We start from the raw sequence: 11,335 nt of genomic DNA on the forward strand, positions 1-11,335 counted from the left end.
TTGGGACAGCCTGAATGAACCTGGGAGCAGGTGCTTCCCTTACACCTCCAGAGAAGAGCCCATTGCTGCCACCTAGCTGAGAGCCCAACCTGCCAGACTGCTGCCCACAGAACTGTGAGCTCATGAATGGTCATTGTCTTAAGCCATGAAGTTTGTGGTAATTTGCCATGTTACAATAGAAATATAATACAGAGGGATATTTTATGTAGTTTGAGATTGTGTAAATGCCTGACAATATTGCAATAACAATCTTTATGTTAAACAACTTGTGTTAATATTCAAAATCACCTAGAATGATGCCTCACACATTTTTTTATAACATATGAACTCCCAAGAAGCAAAAGCCTAATAAAAATTGACCACAGAACAATAAAGTAGCATAACAGCTATCAAGGCAACATGAACAGCAGCATGGCTTGGAATGAGGACTTAAAGAAACCAGGTTCTAGCCCTCACTCACCTGCTAAGTGATTAATCCATATAGACAGTCTGGGCCTCAGTGCCAAAGCAGTTGAGTGTACTAAATTATTTCTAATAATTGATAAAGATAAAGTCAATCTCAGACCTCTGAAGGGAGCTGTGAGCTGGACCTACCTGCCCCTTGTCTCTCCTAGCTCAAATGTTATTCTGCCATGCCCCTGTTCCCAACATGGAACAGAAATGAGTGCTAACCATCCAGGGCAGCTTATCATCCCTGTTTGAGTGGGAAGCCCAGGACTTGCCACCTGATTACATGCACCTATGAAAAAACTGCTCTTCTCAATATGAAATTTTTAATGAGAAGTACATGAGTTCCTATGTTTCCTGGTATGAAACTTCAACTATCGCTATTTAAAGAGCTTCCTTGTCCTCTCTCTCAAGCTATAATATATACCCTGTAAGACAAAAATGCTCCACCCTTCTTTTGCACTCCTAGGGGAAGTCACTCCTAGCACAGATTGCAAAGGTAGAGAGCCCACTCTGGGCCTGACACCCACTCCAACACCTAGCTAGTGGTGTGCTACCAAACTTTGGTACCTCCTATCTCCTGAGGATAACAATACTGTAGATCTTCAAAGAACTATTAACAAGAATAAATGGATTATGCATGCAAAACATTTAGAAGAGTTCCTGGTAAGTGTTCATTGTTACTCTGGCTCTGCTCCCCTCCTTTAAGTATGTGCTTATGCACATACATGTGCTCACATGTTTACTTGGCATGTAATCAATGTTAGCATTTAATCATGCATTCTCTGCCTTGTGTTTTAATGACTGCAGTTGCATATGTCTTATCTTCTTCTACTTTGTGCAGAAGGTTCTGGAGGGCTTTTTCTCTTTCCCTGCAGGGGTCCCACACACCCAGCACAGAACCTTGCCCATAAGGCTCTGTAAGAGCTCTGTGAAAGAACTGATGACACAGCCTGCAGAGTTCTCTTGGGGACTTGGCCTGTTTGTGAATGGCCTTAGCAGGCTGTAGGCTGGCTCTATCATTCTTGGCTTTTCATCCTTTGGATAAAAATGAGTCTTGAGATTGGGGTGATTATATACTGAATGTGGATTCCCTCGGCTTAGGCATGTGGATTTCCTATTTGAGGAGCTATCTGTGAGCATGTGCTCACTGATATTTCAGCAGAAACTGGCAGCCTGTTGGCTTTGATAGTACTCTTAACTACTTTTTCACCAGTTCTGCCCATTGCAACAGATTCTCAATAAAGACCTGGAGCTAACTTTTCCCCTAGAACCTCCTTCTCAGCTGCAGCTTTAAGGAAATGGTGAAATGTAACAACTTCTTTTTTCCTGAGAAGCTCCTTCTGGATTTTGTCTTGTGCTATCTCAGCCCAGTGATCATCTCCACCATGTTCGCCTGTCTATTCAGGGCCCACTCTGGTCTCCGAACTTCCTGTTTTTTTCTGAGTCAGCAGGACAAAAGCTGCCTGAACTTCCGTCAGTTCGGCAGTTTTCTGGGTCAACTCTAATGAATTTATCGGTTCTCTTCTCCATGGCCCTGTCCACAGCCTCCACCATCTGACTGAATTTTTCTCTGACATGAGCCTTGAAAGCAGCTTTGGTGTCTGAGGTGGGAAGTCCGGAACTGCATCGCAGTCCATCCAGCGAGTCTGCAAGTAGGTCCACTGCAGTGTAGGTCTGCACATAGGACACAGGCCTCTGTGCCACCACCTCGAACCGGCTTCCTGTCCTTGAGTCGTCCTGTGAAATGCTAGACAAGTTAACATACCTAAGTTTCTGCTTCACCACTTTGCCACAACTCTGCAATTTTCCCTGTTCCAGGGATTCTGAGGAAGTAACTAGGTCTGTGTCTTTGAGGGATAGAAAGAGGCTGCAATTTGTCAAGAAGTTTCTGGTAATTGTGACTGAATTCCAGATGGGCCTTCTATGATGACAGGCTTCTAAATCTGAATAGTCTTCACACCTTCAGCAACTGAATGGCAGACACACAGCTACATTCTCAAAGGACACCTGCCAGGGTTATCTGCTTTCCTCAAAGCTTTCTGTTACGTTACTCTAAAAGTCCTGACTTGCTGCAGCTGCAGACACTGCTGCTGCTGCTGCTGCGAGTGTGGGTGCCACTGTTGCCGGTTGTATTGCCTTTAAATTTAGCATTTTTCACATTTCTACTAATAATGGTAATCTTACAGTGACCATTTTATGTTTCATCATAGGAAATATTTACTTTTATTTTCAATCTGCTGAATAGAAATGATATTTTTTCTAAAACAAACTACCACACAGTATAAGTAAATTAACACAAAGATAATTGCCAGCATTAAAAACAAGTCAAATAAAAATATGGTGATTAGAAGTTTATTCTACCTTACCATGTCTTTCTGATACATATGTGTTGTCCTTTTTTCAAAACAAACTCAATTATTAAAATCAAATCCTATCCAGGTAATGTGACATAGCCAAGGGCTCAGGGGTTCCCATTCTGAACGTCATTTTAAATATGAATCTGCAATCTACTAGTCAAGATAATACAATTATTTACACTTGATGATGATCATTACCCATCCATTATTGTGTTTTTTTGATAAAACTTCCTTTTCAAATAATCAAAATTTTAAATATTAAGTAATAAAAAATTAACATAAGCTTTAAATAATTTAAATTTTTAAATAATGATTATGAAAAGGTATATTCCTATGTCTTGGAGAATATAAACTTAATAAAATACAGAACATAGAAACCTGAAATATTACTAAAGATACAGCAAAGGTGCTACACAGGAAAAGAGCATTTAATTTGAAGTCAGAGTGACAAGGTCCTAGTTACAGTGCTTGTACAAGTCACACAACATTCCTGTTTCCATTGGGAGTGCTGCTGTAGCAGGAAACTGTGAGAATCCTTAGGATATTAAAGACTAAAGCAAGTCTACTGAGATTTCACTGGGATTGCATTGACTATATAAATCAAATCAGAAATGACATCTTAATAACATCCAGTCCTCCAATCCATAATCATAATATGTTTATTCATTTAGTTCATACTTCTTTAATATCTCCCACTAACATTTAACAGTTTTCTCATAGAGGTATAGGCTTTGTTACATTTATTTTTCGTTATCAAAAATTTTAAGATTATTGCAAATTGTATCACTTGATTTTTTTGGAATGGTTGTTGCAAAAATATGAAAATATACTTGATTTTTACATCACTACATTGAGTTATTAATTGTAATAGTCAGTCTGAATATTATTTTGTGTTTTATGTTTATATGAATATGACATGTAAATACTATTTAATTATTCTTTTCCAATCCTTATCATTTTTTATTCTTTATCTTGCCTTACAGCAAAAAATAAGACCTCCAACATAATATTAAATATAAGTTGTAAGAATAAGCATCCATCTCATATCCCTAATTTGAGGAGGTGAGTTTTCACTATTTAATTACAATTTAGAATGTTTATTATCTCCTGTGAGAGCAAAGAAGATTTCTTCAATTTATAGCTTGTAATGAGATTTTGTTTTATCTCAATGAGCATTGAATGTTATGAAGTGGTTTTCTGCTTCTACTAGAATGATATTTCTTCACTTTTATTATATTAATGTTCATTTTCATATATTTAACCAATCTTGAGTTCCTGGAATAGATGCAAGTTGGTCATGACTTCATATATACTAGAATCATTTTTGCTTTACTGAGTATCTTCATGTCTATGATTCATGAGAGAAATTGACTTGAAATTTTTCTCTCTGTATTTTGCTATCAAGATTATTCTGGCTTCATAAAATAAGTTGAGACATACTTGTTTCTCTATCCTCTGTCAGGGTTTCGATAAGATTAATCTCAATTCTTCCTTAAATGTTTTAAATAATTATCTGGTAAAGCTATCTGGGTCTGGAGCTTTCTTCTGGGAAGTGGTTTTATTTCATTTGTCTCTTCGTCTGGAATTCAATACCATTAACAGACTTCTCTTCTATATCGTTTTAGTGTTTTATGAAGAATCATCTCATTTAATTAAAATACAGTAAGTCCTCACTTAATGTTGTCAATAGGTTCTGCAACTTTAAGCAAAATGACATACTCATACCACAATACAATTTTACCATACGTAAATTGATATGAACTGTAGTTAAAAGTTCCTATGGCTTCTCATCAACCTTATAAGTAAACAGCATTGAAGGAAACGATGTTATTCAAGGACCTGTTGTATAGTGGCACAAAGTCATTCATAATAATATCTTTTTGTTTGTCTGACTGTAGGATCTTAAATTAATCCTCTTTTCTATCCTTGATATTGATATTTTTTTCTTACTTAAGACTTGCTAAGAGCTACCATATAATTGATTTAAAAGACAAAAAGACTTTTGCCATTCCTAAAGTGTAATTCTTGGCTTGTCAAACTTTCCTATAGTTCATTTACACATTTATATTCTATTTCTTTGATTAATACAGTGTCTTTGCTATTTAATTTCTTCCCTTCTTCTGTATTTGGCTTATTGTCTGACCTTTTCTCTAGCTATTTCATATGGATGTTTACATAATTTATTTTCATCTTTCTGTTTTTCTTTTTTTAAATAAAAATTAAGAATAAAATTACTATATGAGCCTGCTTTACTAAAATATGCATTTAAGTTTATGGATTTCCCTCTAAGCTCTCTTTTCACAATATTTCTCAAGATTTGTGTCTCACATTTTCATTTTTACACAGTACAAAATATAGTTTTCTTTGATATCTTTATTTTATCCATGAGTTATTTAGAAGAGTGTTGCTTATTCTCCAAGAATTTGGGATTTTCTAGGTATTTTTAATTATATTTTGCTTAAATCCACTAAAGTCGAAGTACATACAAGTATTTTCTATGATTGTAATGTTTTAAAGCTTGGTGAAATTTGCTTTAAGATAGAGACTATGGTTATTAAAAAAATGTTTCACGGGCTGGCCAAGTGGTTAGGAGTTGGCTTGGGATGCCAGCTCTGAGCAGCAGGGCCCCGGTTCGGATTCCACATGAGGGCCAGTAATGCTGTGCCCTCTACAGCTAAGATGGTGAACAACAGCTCGACCTGGAGCTGGGCTGCTGTGAGTCGCCGTTGACAGTGTAGGCTGTAGGGGGGCTGGCCGGCAGCAGGTGTGAGCTTTCGTCAGCTGCCGTGAGCTGCTGTGAGTGGCCATCCAATGGCCGGTGAGCAGCTTCCTCATGCAGGAAGAGTGCAATGATAATACCAACATGGGCCAATAAAGCGATGCCTTCCACAGCTAGACTGAAGAAAAAAAGGACAGCAACTTGTCTGTTCCCCTCCCCCAATTCCCCAATAAAAATCTTAAAAAAAAAGTTTCACATGCATTTGAGAAGAATATTTATTCTATAGTTGTGTGCAGTGTTCCATATGTTAATTTGGTAAAATTCATTATTTGTTTTGCTAGAATCTTCTATATCTTTATTCATTTTTGTCTTAGGTGAAGTGTGTTAAAATCTCCAACTATATACATCTGGGTATTTCTGTTTTTCCTTTTAGTTCTGTGCATTTCAGCTTTATAAATTTTATAAATCCACACAGATTTATTACTGCATCTTCCTGTCGAATTGGTCTTTTATTCTACATAAAATCCACTCTGTTAGATATGAGTATAACAAAAACTGCTGTTTTTGTTGGCTTGTACTTCTGATCTTTATTGTTTTTCTCTTTAAACAAAATATATTTGCATTTAGTTTGCTTTTTAATCCAGTCTGGCAATATTTACTTTTAATCAGAAAATGTAAATTTACATTACATGCAACCACTGATGTCTTTGAGTTTGAATATACCATCTTTCCACTTATTTTCTATATCTCATGTCAGTTATGTGTTTCTTTTACCTTTCTTGCCTTCTTTGAAATAATCCAATAATTTGTATCATTCTATTTTTCTCATATTAGCTTCATAAGTATATACTTTTTATTATTCTTTTAATGGTTACCCTAGCAATCATATGTATCCTTAACTAGTTAGTCTCCCTTAAAATGACAGTTTCAGCACTTCCTGCACAAAGCAAGTACCTGAAAGCACTTTAATTCTTTTTTTTTAATTAACGTTTATTGGGGTGACAATTACAAAGTTACATAGATTTCAGGGTACAATTCTATAATACATCACTTATATATCATATTGTGTGTTCACCACCCAGAGTCAGTTCTCCTTCCATCACCATATATTTGATCCCCTTTAACCTCATCTAACACTCCCCTCCCTCCTTAACCTCTGGTAACCACTAAACTATTGTCTGTGGATTGATCTTGAGATTATAATGCTAAGCTAAATAAGTCAGACAGAAAAAGTAGAAAACCATACGATTTCACTGATATGTGGTATATAAAACTAAAAACAACAAAAGAACAAGAAAAACAAATGAAGAAACAAAACTCACAGACACTGAAAACACTTTAATTCCACTTAAGTTCCTTCTATATTCCCTGCTATTGTTACTGTGTATTTTAAACACATCATTATTATGAGTAAATATTAAATTTAAACATTCAAAATATGTACTTTTTAATGTGTTCTTCATTGCTTCCTACACTTCTCTATTTTGGATCCTTTTCTTTCTGCCTAAAGAAAAAAAAATATGTACAGGCCTACTGACAAATTATCTCAGTTTTGATGGGTCTGAAAATGTCTTTATTTTTACTTTCATTTTTAAAGGGCAAATTTCCTGTGAAAAGAATTCAAGTCTTTCAGTTATTTTTTTTCAGCAGCACTTCAAAGATGCTTTTCCATTGTATTTTACTTTCATCATTTTCATGGTTATTTCTTCAACAATAATGTATCTTTACCTAAGGATATTTTTTAAATTATCCCTTTGTCTTTGGTTTTCAGCAATTAATACTACAATGTGCCTGAGCATAGTTTTTTGTTTGTTTGTTTGTTTTTTAATTGGCTTGCATGTTTCATAGAGCTTTCTTTAATCTGTGGCTTGGTGTCTTTTGTTTTGGAAAAACATATGTGTTTAAATATCTTTAGTTATTGCCTCTGACCTATTTTCTCTGTCATCTCTGTCTTTTATTCTTTTTCCCATATTTTCCATCTTTTTTCCTCCAATGTGTTACTAACTGGTAATTTTTAATGACCTATCTTTTAGCGCTCAAATGATCTCTTCTGCTGTATCTTATTCTATTACTGAACTAATCTATTCAATCCCTAAATTTGACAGTTTTTTTCAGTTCTAAGAAAAATATATAATAATTTCCTCTTCTCTAGTAAAATTACATCATTTTATATATTTCCTTGAATATATTAATTCTAGTTATTTGAAATTCATGTTTTACAACTTCAAAATCTTAAACAAGTTTGGTCTTCTTAGTTGTCTTTTGTTTCTCATACATTGCCTTGGTATGCTTGTACATCTTTTATCAAATGCCAGACTTTGTGAATGAAAAAGTGTAGAGGGTTTGGATCATCTTATATTTTCCCAGAGAGAATTTAATTTGTTTTTCTGAGACAGGAAGACTACAGCAAATCAACTTGGCCCAGTCTAGTATGGTCTATTGCTCTTACAGCACAGCTCTTCATAGGCACAAAATTAAATCCAGGAGTATTTATCAAGACCTGCTTTTCTGTGATGGGCCCTAAACTCTTATTTCTGTTTTTATGGTATCTTAAAACTACCAAAATCTCTGATTAGCTTTTTGAGTCTTAGCAGCTGCTTTCTGCATGGTTTTTGGCAATCTCTCCCCATGTGCATAGGTTCTAAGATGGCAAGTGCCAGCGTTGAAATGACTGGCAAACTCTTCACCTCACTGTATTGCTTAGGTATCCTGGCCTTCTAGTACTGGTTGTCTTGGTGGTCTTAAACTCCAATCTTTGATTTCCCAGAACAGTGAGACTGCCATGAAATCTAGGCCATTGTCTTCTCTTCCGTCTCCATGCTCTGCATATTAAATTAGCAAATGGCCAGAGAGGGAGAAGTTGCACAAAACATTTGAGTCAACCCAACAAGCTTCCTTGCCTTCCTAGATTTTAGCTTCTCAAGTCCTGGCTATTTGATTACCAACTGATACTTTCATACCATTGCTTTTTGTATTTTATCCAGATCTTTGTGATTTTTCTTTTTCCATGTGGATAGCCTGTATGCTATCAGCTAGATAAAGATAAATCCCTTTTTGGTTATGCTTTCATCCTAAAAGTAAGCTATAAAATAAAGAAGTTACTAAGTAGAAGAATAACAAAATGGCGCAGTACGTACATGCTGTGCTTACCTTCTCTCATGACCACATCAAAATTATAACTAAACTACAAAACAACCAACACTGAGACTCACCTAAAATCTTGCTGAACCAAAGCTCTATAACAAAAGACATGCAGAAGAAGCCACCTCCAGACTGGTAGGAAGGGCAGAGATGCAGAACAGACTTGTCCCACACCTGCATGTGACCATTAAAGATCAGGAGGAATATTTCAACTATGGAGGTCCTCCCCACCCTCCAGAGTTGAAAGAGGTCCCAGGCCCACCCCAGCCCAGGGTTCCAGGGCAGGGGAGACAAGTCCCCATAATTTCTGGTTGTGAAAACCAGTGGAGGTTGTGACTGAGTGAAATCTCCTCAGGAGGGTGGCTGCACACCCAGGCAGTTCTCTTAAAGGGACTGCACATGGACTTACCCTCCAACAGAATCATTCTCTCTGAGTTCCAGCATTGGGGCAGCAGCTGGAAAGGCAGTAGGGACATATGGTGGAGTGCTGAATTGCCTGACTTGGGATGTGAGCTGGAGAGGTGGCTTTCTCCAGGATGGAGGAGGTGGTGGAGGTCACTGTTTCTTTGTTGAGCCGTCCCACTTCCCAGTGTGCATTCACAGGCAGCTGCTATATCCGAGTCTTTGCTATTTTTTCATCATGCCTGGGCGATTTGAGACCTCACTCTGCCTAACTTTTGGATACACTCCAGCCCCTTCCAGTGGCTTTTTCATAAAAACCACCTGCCTTAGCTCAAGCTGCAGACTTTCCTGGGGCTTCTCAAAGTTTCACAGAACCGAGATAAGCAAAATCTGGCTGGAGCATGTCCTATATACCTCTGGCTAAGCAGCCCTACCCAATCTGGGCACTAACAGCAACTGGCCTTGGTTCATGGTTTAGCTCCTAAAAGCATATCAAAGTATAGCACCAGCAGCAGCCATCTGCAGATTTTTTTGTGGCTTCTGCTGGGTGGCCCTGGTTGGGGCACAGGCTGTGACTGAACTTGACCTACAGTGAATTCCCTCCAAGGTGGCCCTGGGGCTGGTACCCCAAGTGGCCAGCTTCAAAATGAGCTGGAGCATCACCCAGCCACCTCCCAGTATGACACATCCAAGGGGCAGCTTAGGCAGACACCAGAGTCCTGCTGAGACAGATCCTGTCCTGTAGGGTCAGCCTCTGCACAACAATTCTTCCACTGTAGTCAAGGCCAGTCTTCACAACCAGTGAGTCCAAGGGTCTGTCTCTCCTACTGATGTGCAATTATCAACCAAGGCTCAACTACAAGAGGAGGGCACACACAACCCTCACAAAGGACACACCTGGAGCGCGTGGCTCAGGTGACCAGAAAGACTGCACCACTAAGCCCCACACCACACCTAACACATAAGGCCACTTCACTAAGACCAGAAGACATAGCATCCCTACCTAATATATGGAAACAAACAGGAGGCAACCAAAATGGGGAGACGAAGAAACATGTCTCAAGTAAAAGAATGGAACAAAGCTCCAGAAAAGAACTAAACAAAATGGAGACAAGCAATCTATCAAACACAGAGTCCCAAACACTGGTTATAAGGATGCTTACTGATCTCAGGGAGAACATTAACAATGAGATAGGAAACATGAAAAATGGAGCTAGAAAACATGAAAAAGAACCAGTCAGAAATAAACAATACAGTAACAGAAATGAAGCATATATTACAGGGAATCAACACTAGATTAGGTGAAGCAGAGGATCAACCAGTGATATAGAACATAAAGTAGCAGAAAACACCCAACCAGAACAGGAAAAAAGAAAAAAGAATACAAAAAAAAAACCTGAGGAGTGTTTAAGGGGCCTCTGGGACAACATCAAGCATACCAATATTTGCATAATAAGAGTATCAGAAAGAGAAGAGAGAGAGCAAGGAATTGAAAACCTATTTGAAGAAATAATGACAGATAACTTTCCCAAAGGAAATAGACATAAAAGCTCAGGAAGCACAGAGTGTCCCAAACAAGATGAACCCAAAGAGGCTGACACCAAGACACATCATAATGAAAATGCCACAGGGGCTGGCCGAGTGGCTCAGTTGGTTAAGAGCTCACTCAAGAGTTCGAACTCTGATCAACAGTGGTTCAATTCCTGGCCCCAGTTGAGCTGCCTCTGAGCTGCCAACTGGTGGCAGGATGGCTCAGCTAAAAAAAAAATGCCACAGGGTAAAGACAAACAGAGAACCTTAAAAGCAGCAAGACAAAAGCAGTTAGTTACCTACAAGGGAGCCACCATAAGAATATAAACTGATTTCTCAACAGAAACTTTGCAGGCCAGAAGGGATTGGCAGGAAATATTCAAAGTGATGAAAAGCAAGGACCTACAATCAAGATTATTCTACCCAGCAAAGCTGTTATTTAGAATTGAAGGACAGATAAAGAGCTTCCCCGACAAGAAAAAGCTACAGGAGTTCATCATTACAAAACCAGTATTACAAGGAATCTTAGAGGGATTTCTTTAAGATGGGAGGAGGGTTAAGGATGGGTGAAAGTGAAAGGGATTAAGAAGTACAAACTGGTTGTTAGACAGTAGTCATGGGGATGTATAGTATAGCATAAGAAATATAGTCAATAATATTTTAATAACTATGTACCAGATAGGTGTTAAATCTATCAGGATAATAGATGGGAATGGGGTTGGGCCAAGTGTAATCT

At 37.8% G+C, this 11,335-nt stretch overlaps 1 pseudogene; it reads right to left on the reverse strand.

Annotated features, from left to right (window-relative positions):
• Positions 1-1,210: 1,210 nt before the first annotated feature.
• On the reverse strand, positions 1,211-2,502 carry LOC109375097 (protein ZNF365 pseudogene; annotated as a pseudogene).
• Positions 2,503-11,335: the final 8,833 nt, after the last annotated feature.

This window comes from Hipposideros armiger, unplaced genomic scaffold (assembly GCF_001890085.2).
Source record: "Hipposideros armiger isolate ML-2016 unplaced genomic scaffold, ASM189008v1 scaffold_898, whole genome shotgun sequence".
Taxonomy (NCBI): Eukaryota; Metazoa; Chordata; class Mammalia; order Chiroptera; family Hipposideridae; genus Hipposideros; species Hipposideros armiger.